An 18,105-nucleotide genomic window follows, 5' to 3' on the forward strand; every position below is an offset into this window, starting at 1 on the left:
GTTCTTTAATACTTCTCCACATATACACCTATGGGCTCGTTATTGTACATTTGGATTGGTTCTGTTTCTATTGGAACGCTCTTCACTTGTTTACAACAAAATCATTTCACATAACTTAATTAGTTTTTGTATTCTGACATAATTTCAATCTCTGGATGTTCTATAACAATAGACAATATTTTTATAAATACCTCTATCATAAATACCTCTATCATATCTGACACCAAAGTGCCTAATGTCAGCTTTTGTTATGGTACTAGACAGATCTCAATTACATTCATTTCAAAGAAACAGTGCTTCTTTTCATTTACTATTTAATTCCTGCTATCGTATTGTCTTTGTGTGCTAATCATGTTAAAAAAAATTCTGTAAGGGAGTTAACTGTCAGGATCAATGAAAGTGAAAAGAAAAAAGTAAGGTCCATTTACCGTTTAAATGCTATTTAGTGCAGACTTACAAGCTATTTAAAAGTTTTGTATGTGTTGTTTGCATAAATTATGTTATTTGCCTCATAAATGGAAACTGTACTTCCCTTTATGCTTTTCTTTACACATTAAAGTTGCAAAACCAGACTATAAATCAAACCTTAGGTACATTTTAAAGCCATCTGCAAAGGTACTGTAAAGATGAGGACTTGCTGGTGTGTTTGTCCCTGACACTAACTGTTTTAATTTGATGGCAAGGAATAACCCTGTTGATAATAATTCACTTCAACTTTGAATGTGTCATTACTTTGCATCCATCATTACCATCATTATTTTTTTACTCAAGAGCTAAACAAACAATGATATCTGTCATTAGTAATAAAGTCCTTTATTAAGCCATCTTCCTTTATTCAGCTGTTGAACCGCTACTAAGACTTACAGGACTGAGAGTTTAATCGCAACAAAACTGCCCAAACGAGAATGTAGTGACTTTTTGAGTTAGGCTTGTAACAGATGATGATGCCCTTACTTAAATATCAACTCAGAGGCCTCACAAAAGCTGATGTTAATGTGAATTTAATAGCCATTGAGATAACCACGGAACCTTTCGGTCAGAGCCATACACAACAAAGGCCAGCTTTACCTTTTTAGAAGCATCTTTATTAGTAAAATAATGTTTTCAGCAAACGTAGGAAAGAAAACAATACCAAAAACATTTTAGGATATCATCCGGGAGGACTTCACTTGTCTGTCCGCAGGGCTAAGACTGTAACACAGAGTAAACGCTGGTTTGCGTATAACAGGTTGACGCTGCCGGAGTCCGGCTCTCAATCTTACGCTCTCTGCTCCACGTCAAACTCCCTTATGTGATTTCTCCTGGGCTTTGAACTCATCCTCTCTCAATTGGCTGATGAGTGGCAGCAACAGCTATACACAACTGACTGGAAGGTGGGAAGGAGAAGAATCTCCCATCAATGAGAAGTCCCTTTTCCTGCTGGGGCCGCTGTCCACGGTGCTGATGGTGGGTCTGTCCTCACAATGCTCCTGGGTTTTAGCACTGAATCAATCTGTTTATCCTAACACCATTACTCCTTCATTGAATCTATACGAGTCTGGAGTCTGTGTCTTGTGCTTGGGTTTACTAGCTCTGACCATAGCACAAGTATGAAAGGAAAATTGAGGACAAATACATCTAAATGCAAAGTAACATTTTATTAAGTGAATTGTAAATTAACATTCATTCAATAAGAATAAAGAACCAATGAATACAAAATACTCCTAGTTAAGAAGACAGTCACAGTGAAATCAAACTAGATGGCAAGAGCACACACACATTCATTTGGTTAAGAAGATGCGCAACTTTCTTTGGAAAACACACTAATCATTTTAGTTGTAAAGTGCATTAGGGTACAGCACAGGGACTAGAAAAACCTGAAACATGTCAAACATCAACAGTAAAGGCAGTCTAAATGCGCTGAGCAAGGTTTATGCTATACCATAAATGTAACATTGTGCTTTTTGAAAGCATTCTAATTGATAAATACATTAAATAATTACTCAAAATAAATGATATAAATTACTATACAAGTATTATAAAACACATGCCACTTTTGGAGAAACTCATCCTAGAAAAGTGTTTGGATGATTAAAGCTACACAGATTGTGAGAATACTAAACTGGTAGCTGATGCCAGTTGAGGCTGAAACTGTGGTTGTCTTGACAACAGCAGTAGTTGTTTTTGTGGTACCAGCAGTAGTTGTTTTTGTGGTACTGGTTGTTGTTTTTGAGGCACCTGTTGTTGTGGAAACAACTGTGGATGATGAAGAAGCAGCTGTTGCTGTTATAGGGTGAGATGTACTTGTCGTAGGAAGACCTTTAGTTGTAGTAGCAACTGGGGTTGATGTTGCAGCATCTGTGGTTTTGGAAGTAACAGTGGCAGTAGAAGAAGTTGCGGTTATTGTGCCACCAGCTGTGGTTGAAGAAGAAGTTTTTGTTGTGGCACCTGCAGCATTTGTTGTGGCACCGGCTGTTGTTGTGGAACCTCCAGCTGTTTCTGTTGTGGTAGATGCGGTTGATGTTACAGATGCAACTGTGGCTGTTGTAGGGACAGCTGTGGTTGTGATAGGAAAAGCTGTGGTGGTTGTAATAGACGCTGTGGTTGCTGTGGCACCAGCTGTGGCTGTTGTAGGGACAGCTGTGGTTGTGATAGGAGCAGCTGTGGGTGTTGTAGCACCAACTGTGGCTGTTGTAGGGACAGCTGTGGTTGTGATAGGAGCAGCTGTGGGTGTTGTGGCACCAACTGTGGCTGTTGTAGGGACAGCTGCGGTTGTTGCAGAAGCAGATGCGGTTGCTGTAGTAGCAGCAGTGGCTGTTGTAGGAGCAGATGTGGTTGTTGTAAGAACATTTGTTGATGTTGGACCTGCTGGGGCTGTTGCTGGGACAGATGTGGTTGTTGTTGGAGCAGATGTGGTTGTTGTAGGTGCATCTGTTGATGTTGGAGCTGCTGTGGGTGTTGTAGAAGCAGCTGTGGTTGTTGTAGGACCAGCTGTGGTTGTTGTAGGAGCAGCTGTGGTTGTTGTAGGTGCATCTGTTGATGTTGGAGCTGCTGTGGGTGTTGTAGGACTATCTGTTGATGTTAGTGCTGTTGTGGTTGATGCTGGGACATGTGTGGTTGTTGTAGGAGCAGCTGTGGATGTTGTAGGAGCAGCTGTTGTTGTTTCTGGGACAGCTGTGGTTGTTGCGGCACTAGCTGTGGTTATTGTAGGAGCAGCAGTGGTTGTTGTAGGTGCATCTGCTGATGTTAGAGCTAATGTGGTTGTTGTCAGAGCAGCTGTGCTTGTTGTAGGAGCTGCTGTGGTTGTTGTAGAAACATCTGTTGATGTTGGCACTGTTGTGGTTGTTGCTGGGACAACTGTGGTTGTGGGACCAGCTGTGGTTGTTGTAGGAGCAGCTGTGGTTGTTGTAGGTGCATCTGTTGATGTTGGAGCTGCTGTGGGTGTTGTAGGAGCATCTGTTGATGTTGGTGCTGTTGTGGTTGTTGTAGAAGCAGCTGTGGTTGTTGTAGGAGCAGCTGTGGTTGTTGTAGGATAAGCAGTGGTTGTTGTAGGAACATCTGCTGATGTTGGCACTGTTGTGGTTGTTGCTGGGCCATTTGTGGTTGTTGTAGAAGCAGCTGTGGATGTAGGAGCAGCTGTTGTTGTTTCTGGGACAGCTGTGTTTGTTGCGGCACTAGCTGTGGTTGTTGTAGGAGCAGCAGTGGTTGTTGCAGAATCAGCTGTGGTTGTTGTAGGAGAAGCAGTAGTTGTTGTAGGTGCATCTGCTGATGTTAGAGCTAATGTGGTTGTTGCCAGAGCAGCTGTGGTTGTTGTAGGAGCTGCCGTGGTTGTTGATGGGACATCTGTGGTTGCGGCACTGGCTGTGGTTGTTGTAGGACCAGCTGTGGTTGTTGTAGGAGCTTCTGTTGATGTTGGAGCTGCTGTGGTTGTTGTAGGACTATCTGTTGATGTTAGTGCTGTTGTGGTTGATGCTGGGACATTTGTGGTTGTTGTAGGAGCAGCTGTGGATGTTGTAGGAGCAGCTGTTGTTGTTTCTGGGACAGCTGTGGTTGTTGCGGCACTAGCTGTGGTTATTGTAGGAACAGCAGTGGTTGTTGTAGGTGCATCTGCTGATGTTAGAGCTAATGTGGTTGTTGTCAGAGCAGCTGTGCTTGTTGTAGGAGCTGCTGTGGTTGTTGTAGAAACATCTGTTGATGTTGGCACTGTTGTGGTTGTTGCTGGGACAACTGTGTTTGTTGGACCAGCTGTGGTTGTTGTAGGAGCAGCTGTGGTTGTTGTAGGTGCATCCGTTGATGTTGGAGCTGCTGTGGGTGTTGTAGGAGCATCTGTTGATGTTGGTGCTGTTGTGGTTGTTGTAGAAGCAGCTGTGGGTGTTGTAGGAGCAGCTGTGGTTGTTGTAGGATCAGCAGTGGTTGTTGTAGGAACATCTGCTGATGTTGGCACTGTTGTGGTTGTTGCTGGGCCATTTGTGGTTGTTGTAGAAGCAGCTGTGGATGTAGGAGCAGCTGTTGTTGTTTCTGGAACAGCTGTGTTTGTTGCGGCACTAGCTGTGGTTGTTGTAGGAGCAGCAGTGGTTGTTGTAGGAGCCGCTGTGGTTGTTGCAGAATCAGCTGTGGTTGTTGTAGGAGCTGCCGTGGTTGTTGATGGGACATCTGTGGTTGCAGCACTGGCTGTGGTTGTTGTAGGACCAGCTGTGGTTGTTGTAGGAGCAGCTGTGGTTGTTGTAGGTGCATCTGTTGATGTTGGAGCTGCTGTGGGTGTTGTAGGACTATCTGTTGATGTTAGTGCTGTTGTGGTTGATGCTGGGACATTTGTGGTTGTTGTAGGAGCAGCTGTGGATGTTATAGGAGCAGCTGTTGTTGTTTCTGGGACAGCTGTGGTTGTTGCGGCACTAGCTGTGGTTATTGTAGGAGCAGCAGTGGTTGTTGTAGGTGAATCTGCTGATGTTAGAGCTATTGTGGTTGTTGTCAGAGCATCTGTGCTTGTTGTAGGAGCTGCTGTGGTTGTTGTAGAAACATCTGTTGATGTTGGCACTGTTGTGGTTATTGCTGTGACAACTGTGGTTGTTGGACCAGCTGTGGTTGTTGTAGGAGCAGCTGTGGTTGTTGTAGGTGCATCTGTTGATGTTGGAGCTGCTGTGGGTGTTGTCGGAGCATCTGTTGATGTTGGTGCTGTTGTGGTTGTTGTAGAAGCAGCTGTGGTTGTTGTAGGAGCAGCTGTGGTTGTTGTAGGATCAGCAGTGGTTGTTGTAGGAACATCTGCTGATGTTGGCACTGTTGTGGTTGTTGCTGGGCCATTTGTGGTTGTTGTAGAAGCAGCTGTGGATGTAGGAGCAGCTGTTGTTGTTTCTGGGACAGCTGTGTTTGTTGCGGCACTAGCTGTGGTTGTTGTAGGAGCAGCAGTGGTTGTTGTAGGAGCCGCTGTGGTTGTTGCAGAATCAGCTGTGGTTGTTGTAGGAGAAGCTGTAGTTGTTGTAGGTGCATCTGCTGATGTTAGAGCTAATGTGGTTGTTGCCAGAGCAGCTGTGGTTGTTGTAGGAGCTGCCGTGGTTGTTGATGGGACATCTGTGGTTGTGTCACTGGCTGTGGTTGTTGTAGGACCAGCTGTGGTTGTTGTAGGAGCATCTGTTGATGTTGGAGCTGCTGTGGTTGTTGTAGGAGCATCTGTTGATGTTGGAGCTGCTGTGGTTGTTGTAGGAGCATCTGTTGATGTTGGAGCTGCTGTGGTTGTTGTAGGAGCATCTGTTGATGTTGGAGCTGCTGTGGTTGTTTCTGGGACAGCTGTGGTTGTTTCTGGGACAGCAGTGGTTGTTGCGGCACTAGCTGTGGTTGTTGTAGGAGTTGTATTTTGACAGCTCCCCAAACCTATTTAAAGTTGATCAATGCTGATTATTGTCAAATGTTTGAAGTTGAAAATATAAATGATTTACCTCAGTTCAATGCTATTAGAATACATTTAAAAATCACTTACTAATAATCAGAAGTAGCAGAAGCATTTTATGTCCAATCATTTTTCAAATGTTTCCTTCGATTCTGAAAATAAAAATAAATGATGTGTACTTAACTTCATTGAATAAAAGAGAAATGTTGCAGTTATGTATTTGATTGTCATTCACATAAGTCTAGTGTTTCTTTGTATTTTCAGCATAATAATATTAAACATTATCAACATTTTACAAGCATCATGTATTCCAGTCACAACATTGAAATTGCAGTCATTCAGATGTCAGTTTAAGATAGCATGGAATAGTGATCATTTATTCAACCTTTAGCTCAATATTAATTTGTATTCATTCATCTAAATACACTTTTCATATATAATTAATGCAGATGTTTTCAACATGAATTAATTTCTTTATGATCAGAATTGTAAATATTTTCTAACTATTCAGTTTAAAAGATTTAAACACTTACCAATATTAACAGGAGTTTAAATATTCACTCAACAAATTCAGAGATTCTCTCTCGTCAACTTCTTCTCTCCAGCAGTGTTCTTCAAGTCTGTCTTGGTCTCTTCAGCATGAGCTTTTATTGAGGAGGTATCCACCTGTATGACATCAGAAGAGAGTTTTGTATGTAAGGGAAAACCAGGGTGGAATTGTCACGGCATACCTTTCCCTCTTCCGTGTTGTGACATCACATTATCATCATCAGTCCATCTTGACACACCAAGAAAATTCTTTGGCAAGTTGTCATTTACCAAAGTAATTGTTAAAAGCTATATCTGTTAGATTAAAATGGTAATGTTTCCAAGTTGTACCAACATGTTATTGAACAACTACTGTTAATCCTCCTGAATAATGTATTCTTTGAAACATGCTCACTTCAAAATGAATATTTGAAGTACGCAGTTCAGGACATTTCTTAGTATGCACATGACAGAAATATGCTTTGAGGCAATAAGCAAGAAACGTCACGTTAAAGTATTCAATTGGACACACCCTTGTTTGTTGATCACACACCCATTTCTGGCACAATACAGTGCTTGTTACCTGCACCTGTGTCATATCTTGTCACTCTTCCTACGTATGTAACATCTATTAATATCAGACAAAATTTCAAAACCTAATAATCATCACTAATCACGTCCCTGAACCAAAAACACAAAGTGGAATAATTTCAAGATTTGTCAACCCAAATAATAACCTGCATAATTTTGTACTTGCGGCTCTACACATTAGGAGGAGCAAATTCAGCAACAGACTGTTCAAAAATGTTCAGTGGTTAGGTCAAATAAACATTTTTTTTTTTTTTTGCCAAGGGCCATGAGGTTCTTTAATACTTCTCCACATATACACCTATGGGCTCGTTATTGTACATTTGGATTGGTTCTGTTTCTATTGGAACGCTCTTCACTTGTTTACAACAAAATCATTTCACATAACTTAATTAGTTTTTGTATTCTGACATAATTTCAATCTCTGGATGTTCTATAACAATAGACAATATTTTTATAAATACCTCTATCATAAATACCTCTATCATATCTGACACCAAAGTGCCTAATGTCAGCTTTTGTTATGGTACTAGACAGATCTCAATTACATTCATTTCAAAGAAACAGTGCTTCTTTTCATTTACTATTTAATTCCTGCTATCGTATTGTCTTTGTGTGCTAATCATGTTAAAAAAAATTCTGTAAGGGAGTTAACTGTCAGGATCAATGAAAGTGAAAAGAAAAAAGTAAGGTCCATTTACCGTTTAAATGCTATTTAGTGCAGACTTACAAGCTATTTAAAAGTTTTGTATGTGTTGTTTGCATAAATTATGTTATTTGCCTCATAAATGGAAACTGTACTTCCCTTTATGCTTTTCTTTACACATTAAAGTTGCAAAACCAGACTATAAATCAAACCTTAGGTACATTTTAAAGCCATCTGCAAAGGTACTGTAAAGATGAGGACTTGCTGGTGTGTTTGTCCCTGACACTAACTGTTTTAATTTGATGGCAAGGAATAACCCTGTTGATAATAATTCACTTCAACTTTGAATGTGTCATTACTTTGCATCCATCATTACCATCATTATTTTTTTACTCAAGAGCTAAACAAACAATGATATCTGTCATTAGTAATAAAGTCCTTTATTAAGCCATCTTCCTTTATTCAGCTGTTGAACCGCTACTAAGACTTACAGGACTGAGAGTTTAATCGCAACAAAACTGCCCAAACGAGAATGTAGTGACTTTTTGAGTTAGGCTTGTAACAGATGATGATGCCCTTACTTAAATATCAACTCAGAGGCCTCACAAAAGCTGATGTTAATGTGAATTTAATAGCCATTGAGATAACCACGGAACCTTTCGGTCAGAGCCATACACAACAAAGGCCAGCTTTACCTTTTTAGAAGCATCTTTATTAGTAAAATAATGTTTTCAGCAAACGTAGGAAAGAAAACAATACCAAAAACATTTTAGGATATCATCCGGGAGGACTTCACTTGTCTGTCCGCAGGGCTAAGACTGTAACACAGAGTAAACGCTGGTTTGCGTATAACAGGTTGACGCTGCCGGAGTCCGGCTCTCAATCTTACGCTCTCTGCTCCACGTCAAACTCCCTTATGTGATTTCTCCTGGGCTTTGAACTCATCCTCTCTCAATTGGCTGATGAGTGGCAGCAACAGCTATACACAACTGACTGGAAGGTGGGAAGGAGAAGAATCTCCCATCAATGAGAAGTCCCTTTTCCTGCTGGGGCCGCTGTCCACGGTGCTGATGGTGGGTCTGTCCTCACAATGCTCCTGGGTTTTAGCACTGAATCAATCTGTTTATCCTAACACCATTACTCCTTCATTGAATCTATACGAGTCTGGAGTCTGTGTCTTGTGCTTGGGTTTACTAGCTCTGACCATAGCACAAGTATGAAAGGAAAATTGAGGACAAATACATCTAAATGCAAAGTAACATTTTATTAAGTGAATTGTAAATTAACATTCATTCAATAAGAATAAAGAACCAATGAATACAAAATACTCCTAGTTAAGAAGACAGTCACAGTGAAATCAAACTAGATGGCAAGAGCACACACACATTCATTTGGTTAAGAAGATGCGCAACTTTCTTTGGAAAACACACTAATCATTTTAGTTGTAAAGTGCATTAGGGTACAGCACAGGGACTAGAAAAACCTGAAACATGTCAAACATCAACAGTAAAGGCAGTCTAAATGCGCTGAGCAAGGTTTATGCTATACCATAAATGTAACATTGTGCTTTTTGAAAGCATTCTAATTGATAAATACATTAAATAATTACTCAAAATAAATGATATAAATTACTATACAAGTATTATAAAACACATGCCACTTTTGGAGAAACTCATCCTAGAAAAGTGTTTGGATGATTAAAGCTACACACATTGTGAGAATACTAAACTGGTAGCTGATGCCAGTTGAGGCTGAAACTGTGGTTGTCTTGACAACAGCAGTAGTTGTTTTTGTGGTACCAGCAGTAGTTGTTTTTGTGGTACTGGTTGTTGTTTTTGAGGCACCTGTTGTTGTGGAAACAACTGTGGATGATGAAGAAGCAGCTGTTGCTGTTATAGGGTGAGATGTACTTGTCGTAGGAAGACCTTTAGTTGTAGTAGCAACTGGGGTTGATGTTGCAGCATCTGTGGTTTTGGAAGTAACAGTGGCAGTAGAAGAAGTTGCGGTTATTGTGCCACCAGCTGTGGTTGAAGAAGAAGTTTTTGTTGTGGCACCTGCAGCATTTGTTGTGGCACCGGCTGTTGTTGTGGAACCTCCAGCTGTTTCTGTTGTGGTAGATGCGGTTGATGTTACAGATGCAACTGTGGCTGTTGTAGGGACAGCTGTGGTTGTGATAGGAAAAGCTGTGGTGGTTGTAATAGACGCTGTGGTTGCTGTGGCACCAGCTGTGGCTGTTGTAGGGACAGCTGTGGTTGTGATAGGAGCAGCTGTGGGTGTTGTAGCACCAACTGTGGCTGTTGTAGGGACAGCTGTGGTTGTGATAGGAGCAGCTGTGGGTGTTGTGGCACCAACCGTGGCTGTTGTAGGGACAGCTGCGGTTGTTGCAGAAGCAGATGCGGTTGCTGTAGTAGCAGCAGTGGCTGTTGTAGGAGCAGATGTGGTTGTTGTAAGAACATTTGTTGATGTTGGACCTGCTGGGGCTGTTGCTGGGACAGATGTGGTTGTTGTTGGAGCAGATGTGGTTGTTGTAGGTGCATCTGTTGATGTTGGAGCTGCTGTGGGTGTTGTAGAAGCAGCTGTGGTTGTTGTAGGACCAGCTGTGGTTGTTGTAGGAGCAGCTGTGGTTGTTGTAGGTGCATCTGTTGATGTTGGAGCTGCTGTGGGTGTTGTAGGACTATCTGTTGATGTTAGTGCTGTTGTGGTTGATGCTGGGACATGTGTGGTTGTTGTAGGAGCAGCTGTGGATGTTGTAGGAGCAGCTGTTGTTGTTTCTGGGACAGCTGTGGTTGTTGCGGCACTAGCTGTGGTTATTGTAGGAGCAGCAGTGGTTGTTGTAGGTGCATCTGCTGATGTTAGAGCTAATGTGGTTGTTGTCAGAGCAGCTGTGCTTGTTGTAGGAGCTGCTGTGGTTGTTGTAGAAACATCTGTTGATGTTGGTACTGTTGTGGTTGTTGCTGGGACAACTGTGGTTGTGGGACCAGCTGTGGTTGTTGTAGGAGCAGCTGTGGTTGTTGTAGGTGCATATGTTGATGTTGGAGCTGCTGTGGGTGTTGTAGGAGCATCTGTTGATGTTGGTGCTGTTGTGGTTGTTGTAGAAGCAGCTGTGGTTGTTGTAGGAGCAGCTGTGGTTGTTGTAGGATAAGCAGTGGTTGTTGTAGGAACATCTGCTGATGTTGGCACTGTTGTGGTTGTTGCTGGGCCATTTGTGGTTGTTGTAGAAGCAGCTGTGGATGTAGGAGCAGCGGTTGTTGTTTCTGGGACAGCTGTGTTTGTTGCGGCACTAGCTGTGGTTGTTGTAGGAGCAGCAGTGGTTGTTGCAGAATCAGCTGTGGTTGTTGTAGGAGAAGCAGTAGTTGTTGTAGGTGCATCTGCTGATGTTAGAGCTAATGTGGTTGTTGCCAGAGCAGCTGTGGTTGTTGTAGGAGCTGCCGTGGTTGTTGATGGGACATCTGTGGTTGCGGCACTGGCTGTGGTTGTTGTAGGACCAGCTGTGGTTGTTGTAGGAGCAGCTGTGGTTGTTGATGGGACATCTGTGGTTGCGGCACTGGCTGTGGTTGTTGTCAGAGCAGCTGTGCTTGTTGTAGGAGCTGCTGTGGTTGTTGTAGAAACATCTGTTGATGTTGGCACTGTTGTGGTTGTTGCTGGGACAACTGTGGTTGTTGGACCAGCTGTGGTTGTTGTAGGAGCAGCTGTGGTTGTTGTAGGTGCATCCGTTGATGTTGGAGCTGCTGTGGGTGTTGTAGGAGCATCTGTTGATGTTGGTGCTGTTGTGGTTGTTGTAGAAGCAGCTGTGGGTGTTGTAGGAGCAGCTGTGGTTGTTGTAGGAACAGCAGTGGTTGTTGTAGGAACATCTGCTGATGTTGGCACTGTTGTGGTTGTTGCTGGGCCATTTGTGGTTGTTGTAGAAGCAGCTGTGGATGTAGGAGCAGCTGTTGTTGTTTCTGGGACAGCTGTGTTTGTTGCGGCACTAGCTGTGGTTGTTGTAGGAGCAGCAGTGGTTGTTGTAGGAGCCGCTGTGGTTGTTGCAGAATCAGCTGTGGTTGTTGTAGGAGAAGCAATAGTTGTTGTAGGTGCATCTGCTGATGTTAGAGCTAATGTGGTTGTTGCCAGAGCAGCTGTGGTTGTTGTAGGAGCTGCCGTGGTTGTTGATGGGACATCTGTGGTTGCGGCACTGGCTGTGGTTGTTGTAGGACCAGCTGTGGTTGTTGTAGGAGCAGCTGTGGTTGTTGTAGGAGCATCTGTTGATGTTGGAGCTGCTGTGGTTGTTGTAGGACTATCTGTTGATGTTAGTGCTGTTGTGGTTGATGCTGGGACATTTGTGGTTGTTGTAGGAGCAGCTGTGGATGTTGTAGGAGCAGCTGTTGTTGTTTCTGGGACAGCTGTGGTTGTTGCGGCACTAGCTGTGGTTATTGTAGGAACAGCAGTGGTTGTTGTAGGTGCATCTGCTGATGTTAGAGCTAATGTGGTTGTTGTCAGAGCAGCTGTGCTTGTTGTAGGAGCTGCTGTGGTTGTTGTAGAAACATCTGTTGATGTTGGCACTGTTGTGGTTGTTGCTGGGACAACTGTGGTTGTTGGACCAGCTGTGGTTGTTGTAGGAGCAGCTGTGGTTGTTGTAGGTGCATCCGTTGATGTTGGAGCTGCTGTGGGTGTTGTAGGAGCATCTGTTGATGTTGGTGCTGTTGTGGTTGTTGTAGAAGCAGCTGTGGGTGTTGTAGGAGCAGCTGTGGTTGTTGTAGGATCAGCAGTGGTTGTTGTAGGAACATCTGCTGATGTTGGCACTGTTGTGGTTGTTGCTGGGCCATTTGTGGTTGTTGTAGAAGCAGCTGTGGATGTAGGAGCAGCTGTTGTTGTTTCTGGAACAGCTGTGTTTGTTGCGGCACTAGCTGTGGTTGTTGTAGGAGCAGCAGTGGTTGTTGTAGGAGCCGCTGTGGTTGTTGCAGAATCAGCTGTGGTTGTTGTAGGAGCTGCCGTGGTTGTTGATGGGACATCTGTGGTTGCAGCACTGGCTGTGGTTGTTGTAGGACCAGCTGTGGTTGTTGTAGGAGCAGCTGTGGTTGTTGTAGGTGCATCTGTTGATGTTGGAGCTGCTGTGGGTGTTGTAGGACTATCTGTTGATGTTAGTGCTGTTGTGGTTGATGCTGGGACATTTGTGGTTGTTGTAGGAGCAGCTGTGGATGTTATAGGAGCAGCTGTTGTTGTTTCTGGGACAGCTGTGGTTGTTGCGGCACTAGCTGTGGTTATTGTAGGAGCAGCAGTGGTTGTTGTAGGTGAATCTGCTGATGTTAGAGCTATTGTGGTTGTTGTCAGAGCATCTGTGCTTGTTGTAGGAGCTGCTGTGGTTGTTGTAGAAACATCTGTTGATGTTGGCACTGTTGTGGTTGTTGCTGGGACAACTGTGGTTGTTGGACCAGCTGTGGTTGTTGTAGGAGCAGCTGTGGTTGTTGTAGGTGCATCCGTTGATGTTGGAGCTGCTGTGGGTGTTGTAGGAGCATCTGTTGATGTTGGTGCTGTTGTGGTTGTTGTAGAAGCAGCTGTGGGTGTTGTAGGAGCAGCTGTGGTTGTTGTAGGAACAGCAGTGGTTGTTGTAGGAACATCTGCTGATGTTGGCACTGTTGTGGTTGTTGCTGGGCCATTTGTGGTTGTTGTAGAAGCAGCTGTGGATGTAGGAGCAGCTGTTGTTGTTTCTGGGACAGCTGTGTTTGTTGCGGCACTAGCTGTGGTTGTTGTAGGAGCAGCAGTGGTTGTTGTAGGAGCCGCTGTGGTTGTTGCAGAATCAGCTGTGGTTGTTGTAGGAGAAGCAATAGTTGTTGTAGGTGCATCTGCTGATGTTAGAGCTAATGTGGTTGTTGCCAGAGCAGCTGTGGTTGTTGTAGGAGCTGCCGTGGTTGTTGATGGGACATCTGTGGTTGCGGCACTGGCTGTGGTTGTTGTAGGACCAGCTGTGGTTGTTGTAGGAGCAGCTGTGGTTGTTGTAGGAGCATCTGTTGATGTTGGAGCTGCTGTGGTTGTTGTAGGACTATCTGTTGATGTTAGTGCTGTTGTGGTTGATGCTGGGACATTTGTGGTTGTTGTAGGAGCAGCTGTGGATGTTGTAGGAGCAGCTGTTGTTGTTTCTGGGACAGCTGTGGTTGTTGCGGCACTAGCTGTGGTTATTGTAGGAACAGCAGTGGTTGTTGTAGGTGCATCTGCTGATGTTAGAGCTAATGTGGTTGTTGTCAGAGCAGCTGTGCTTGTTGTAGGAGCTGCTGTGGTTGTTGTAGAAACATCTGTTGATGTTGGCACTGTTGTGGTTGTTGCTGGGACAACTGTGGTTGTTGGACCAGCTGTGGTTGTTGTAGGAGCAGCTGTGGTTGTTGTAGGTGCATCCGTTGATGTTGGAGCTGCTGTGGGTGTTGTAGGAGCATCTGTTGATGTTGGTGCTGTTGTGGTTGTTGTAGAAGCAGCTGTGGGTGTTGTAGGAGCAGCTGTGGTTGTTGTAGGATCAGCAGTGGTTGTTGTAGGAACATCTGCTGATGTTGGCACTGTTGTGGTTGTTGCTGGGCCATTTGTGGTTGTTGTAGAAGCAGCTGTGGATGTAGGAGCAGCTGTTGTTGTTTCTGGAACAGCTGTGTTTGTTGCGGCACTAGCTGTGGTTGTTGTAGGAGCAGCAGTGGTTGTTGTAGGAGCCGCTGTGGTTGTTGCAGAATCAGCTGTGGTTGTTGTAGGAGCTGCCGTGGTTGTTGATGGGACATCTGTGGTTGCAGCACTGGCTGTGGTTGTTGTAGGACCAGCTGTGGTTGTTGTAGGAGCAGCTGTGGTTGTTGTAGGTGCATCTGTTGATGTTGGAGCTGCTGTGGGTGTTGTAGGACTATCTGTTGATGTTAGTGCTGTTGTGGTTGATGCTGGGACATTTGTGGTTGTTGTAGGAGCAGCTGTGGATGTTATAGGAGCAGCTGTTGTTGTTTCTGGGACAGCTGTGGTTGTTGCGGCACTAGCTGTGGTTATTGTAGGAGCAGCAGTGGTTGTTGTAGGTGAATCTGCTGATGTTAGAGCTATTGTGGTTGTTGTCAGAGCATCTGTGCTTGTTGTAGGAGCTGCTGTGGTTGTTGTAGAAACATCTGTTGATGTTGGCACTGTTGTGGTTATTGCTGGGACAACTGTGGTTGTTGGACCAGCTGTGGTTGTTGTAGGAGCAGCTGTGGTTGTTGTAGGTGCATCTGTTGATGTTGGAGCTGCTGTGGGTGTTGTCGGAGCATCTGTTGATGTTGGTGCTGTTGTGGTTGTTGTAGAAGCAGCTGTGGTTGTTGTAGGAGCAGCTGTGGTTGTTGTAGGATCAGCAGTGGTTGTTGTAGGAACATCTGCTGATGTTGGCACTGTTGTGGTTGTTGCTGGGCCATTTGTGGTTGTTGTAGAAGCAGCTGTGGATGTAGGAGCAGCTGTTGTTGTTTCTGGGACAGCTGTGTTTGTTGCGGCACTAGCTGTGGTTGTTGTAGGAGCAGCAGTGGTTGTTGTAGGAGCCGCTGTGGTTGTTGCAGAATCAGCTGTGGTTGTTGTAGGAGAAGCTGTAGTTGTTGTAGGTGCATCTGCTGATGTTAGAGCTAATGTGGTTGTTGCCAGAGCAGCTGTGGTTGTTGTAGGAGCTGCCGTGGTTGTTGATGGGACATCTGTGGTTGTGTCACTGGCTGTGGTTGTTGTAGGACCAGCTGTGGTTGTTGTAGGAGCATCTGTTGATGTTGGAGCTGCTGTGGTTGTTGTAGGAGCATCTGTTGATGTTGGAGCTGCTGTGGTTGTTGTAGGAGCATCTGTTGATGTTGGAGCTGCTGTGGTTGTTGTAGGAGCATCTGTTGATGTTGGAGCTGCTGTGGTTGTTTCTGGGACAGCTGTGGTTGTTTCTGGGACAGCAGTGGTTGTTGCGGCACTAGCTGTGGTTGTTGTAGGAGTTGTATTTTGACAGCTCCCCAAACCTATTTAAAGTTGATCAATGCTGATTATTGTCAAATGTTTGAAGTTGAAAATATAAATGATTTACCTCAGTTCAATGCTATTAGAATACATTTAAAAATCACTTACTAATAATCAGAAGTAGCAGAAGCATTTTATGTCCAATCATTTTTCAAATGTTTCCTTCGATTCTGAAAATAAAAATAAATGATGTGTACTTAACTTCATTGAATAAAAGAGAAATGTTGCAGTTATGTATTTGATTGTCATTCACATAAGTCTAGTGTTTCTTTGTATTTTCAGCATAATAATATTAAACATTATCAACATTTTACAAGCATCATGTATTCCAGTCACAACATTGAAATTGCAGTCATTCAGATGTCAGTTTAAGATAGCATGGAATAGTGATCATTTATTCAACCTTTAGCTCAATATTAATTTGTATTCATTCATCTAAATACACTTTTCATATATAATTAATGCAGATGTTTTCAACATGAATTAATTTCTTTATGATCAGAATTGTAAATATTTTCTAACTATTCAGTTTAAAAGATTTAAACACTTACCAATATTAACAGGAGTTTAAATATTCACTCAACAAATTCAGAGATTCTCTCTCGTCAACTTCTTCTCTCCAGCAGTGTTCTTCAAGTCTGTCTTGGTTTTCTTCAGCATGAGCTTTTATTGAGGAGGTATCCACCTGTATGACATCAGAAGAGAGTTTTGTATGTAAGGGAAAACCAGGGTGGAATTGTCACGGCATACCTTTCCCTCTTCCGTGTTGTGACATCACATTATCATCATCAGTCCATCTTGACACACCAAGAAAATTCTTTGGCAAGTTGTCATTTACCAAAGTAATTGTTAAAATCTATATCTGTTAGATTAAAATGGTAATGTTTCCAAGTTGTACCAACATGTTATTGAACAACTACTGTTAATCCTCCTGAATAATGTATTCTTTGAAACATGCTCACTTCAAAATGAATATTTGAAGTACGCAGTTCAGGACATTTCTTAGTATGCACATGACAGAAATATGCTTTGAGGCAATAAGCAAGAAACGTCACGTTAAAGTATTCAATTGGACACACCCTTGTTTGTTGATCACACACCCATTTCTGGCACAATACAGTGCTTGTTACCTGCACCTGTGTCATATCTTGTCACTCTTCCTACGTATGTAACATCTATTAATATCAGACAAAATTTCAAAACCTAATAATCATCACTAATCACGTCCCTGAACCAAAAACACAAAGTGGAATCATTTCAAGATATGTCAACCCAAATAATAACTTGCATAATTTTTTACTTGCGGCTCTTCACATTAGGAGGAGCAAGTTCAGCAACAGACTGTTCAAACATTTTCAGTGGTTAGCTCAAATAAACATTATTTTTTTTTTTGGCCAAGGGCCATGAGGTTCTTTAATACTTCTCCACATATACACGTATGGGCTCGTTATTGTACATTTGGATTGGTTCTGTTTCTATCTGTTCTGTTTCTAACGCTCTTCACTGGTTTACAACAAAATAATTTCACATAACTTAATTAGTTTTTGTATCCTGACATAATTTCAATCTATGGATGTTCTATAACAATAGACACATTTTTTTTACCTCTATCATATATATCTGACACAGAAGTGCCTAATGTTAGCTTTTGTTATGGTACTAGACATATCTCAATTACATTAATTTCAAAGAAACAGTGCCTCTTTTCATTTACTATTTAACTCCTGCTATCGTATTGTCTTTGTGTGCTAATCATTTTCCTATTTTTTCTGTAAGGGAGTTAACTGTCAGGATCAATGACAGTGAAATAAAAAAAGTAAGGTCAATTTACTGTTTAAATGTTATTTAATGCAGACTTACAAGCTATTTAAAAGTTTTGTACGTGTTGTTTGTATGTATTATGTTATTTCCCTTATAAATGGAAACTCTACTTCCCCTTATGCTTTTCTTCACACATTAAAGTTGCAAAACAAGACTGTAAATCAAACCTTCGGTAAATTGTAAAGCCATCTGCAAAGGTACTGTAAAGATGGGGACTTCTTGGTGTGTTTGTCCCTGACACTAACTGTTTTAATTTGATGGCAAGGAATAAACAGTGATAATAATTCACTTCAACTTTGAATGTGCATCCATCATTCCTTTTCTACTCAAGAGCTAAACAAACAATGATATCTGTCAATTGTAATTAAGTCCTTTATTAAGCTATCTTCCTTTATTCAGCTGTTGAACCGCTACTGAGACTTCAGGACTGAGAGTTTAATTGCAACAAAACTGCCCAACACAAAACTGCCTAACACAGGACACCCTTAGTCTCACACTAAAGGCCTGCGTTACCCTTTTAGAAGCATCTTTATTAGTAAAATAATGTTTTCAGCAAACGTATGACAGAAAACAGCAGCAAAAACATTTGAGGATATGATCCGGGAGGACTTCACTGGACTGTCCACCAGGCTAAGACTGTAACACAGAGTAAACGCTGGTTTGCGTATAACAGTTTGAAGCTGCCGGAGTCCAGCTCTCAACCTTAAGCTCTCTGCTCCAC

General features: G+C 42.7%; 2 long non-coding RNA genes across 2 annotated transcripts; both read right to left on the reverse strand.

The window, feature by feature from the left end:
* Positions 1-5,442: 5,442 nt before the first annotated feature.
* Positions 5,443-6,542, reverse strand: LOC134034199 (uncharacterized). Its single transcript, XR_009932206.1, has 3 exons — positions 6,394-6,542; positions 5,951-6,012; positions 5,443-5,844 (listed from the first exon to the last, which is right to left on the reverse strand). It is a non-coding gene; the product is annotated as an uncharacterized LOC134034199 (long non-coding RNA).
* Positions 6,543-15,163: 8,621 nt separating this feature from the next.
* LOC134034131 (uncharacterized) lies at positions 15,164-16,210 on the reverse strand. Its single transcript, XR_009932198.1, has 3 exons — positions 16,115-16,210; positions 15,672-15,733; positions 15,164-15,565 (listed from the first exon to the last, which is right to left on the reverse strand). It is a non-coding gene; the product is annotated as an uncharacterized LOC134034131 (long non-coding RNA).
* Between the last annotated feature and the right edge of the window lie 1,895 nt (positions 16,211-18,105).

This window comes from Osmerus eperlanus, chromosome 14 (genome assembly GCF_963692335.1).
Source record: "Osmerus eperlanus chromosome 14, fOsmEpe2.1, whole genome shotgun sequence".
Lineage (NCBI taxonomy): Eukaryota > Metazoa > Chordata > Actinopteri > Osmeriformes > Osmeridae > Osmerus > Osmerus eperlanus.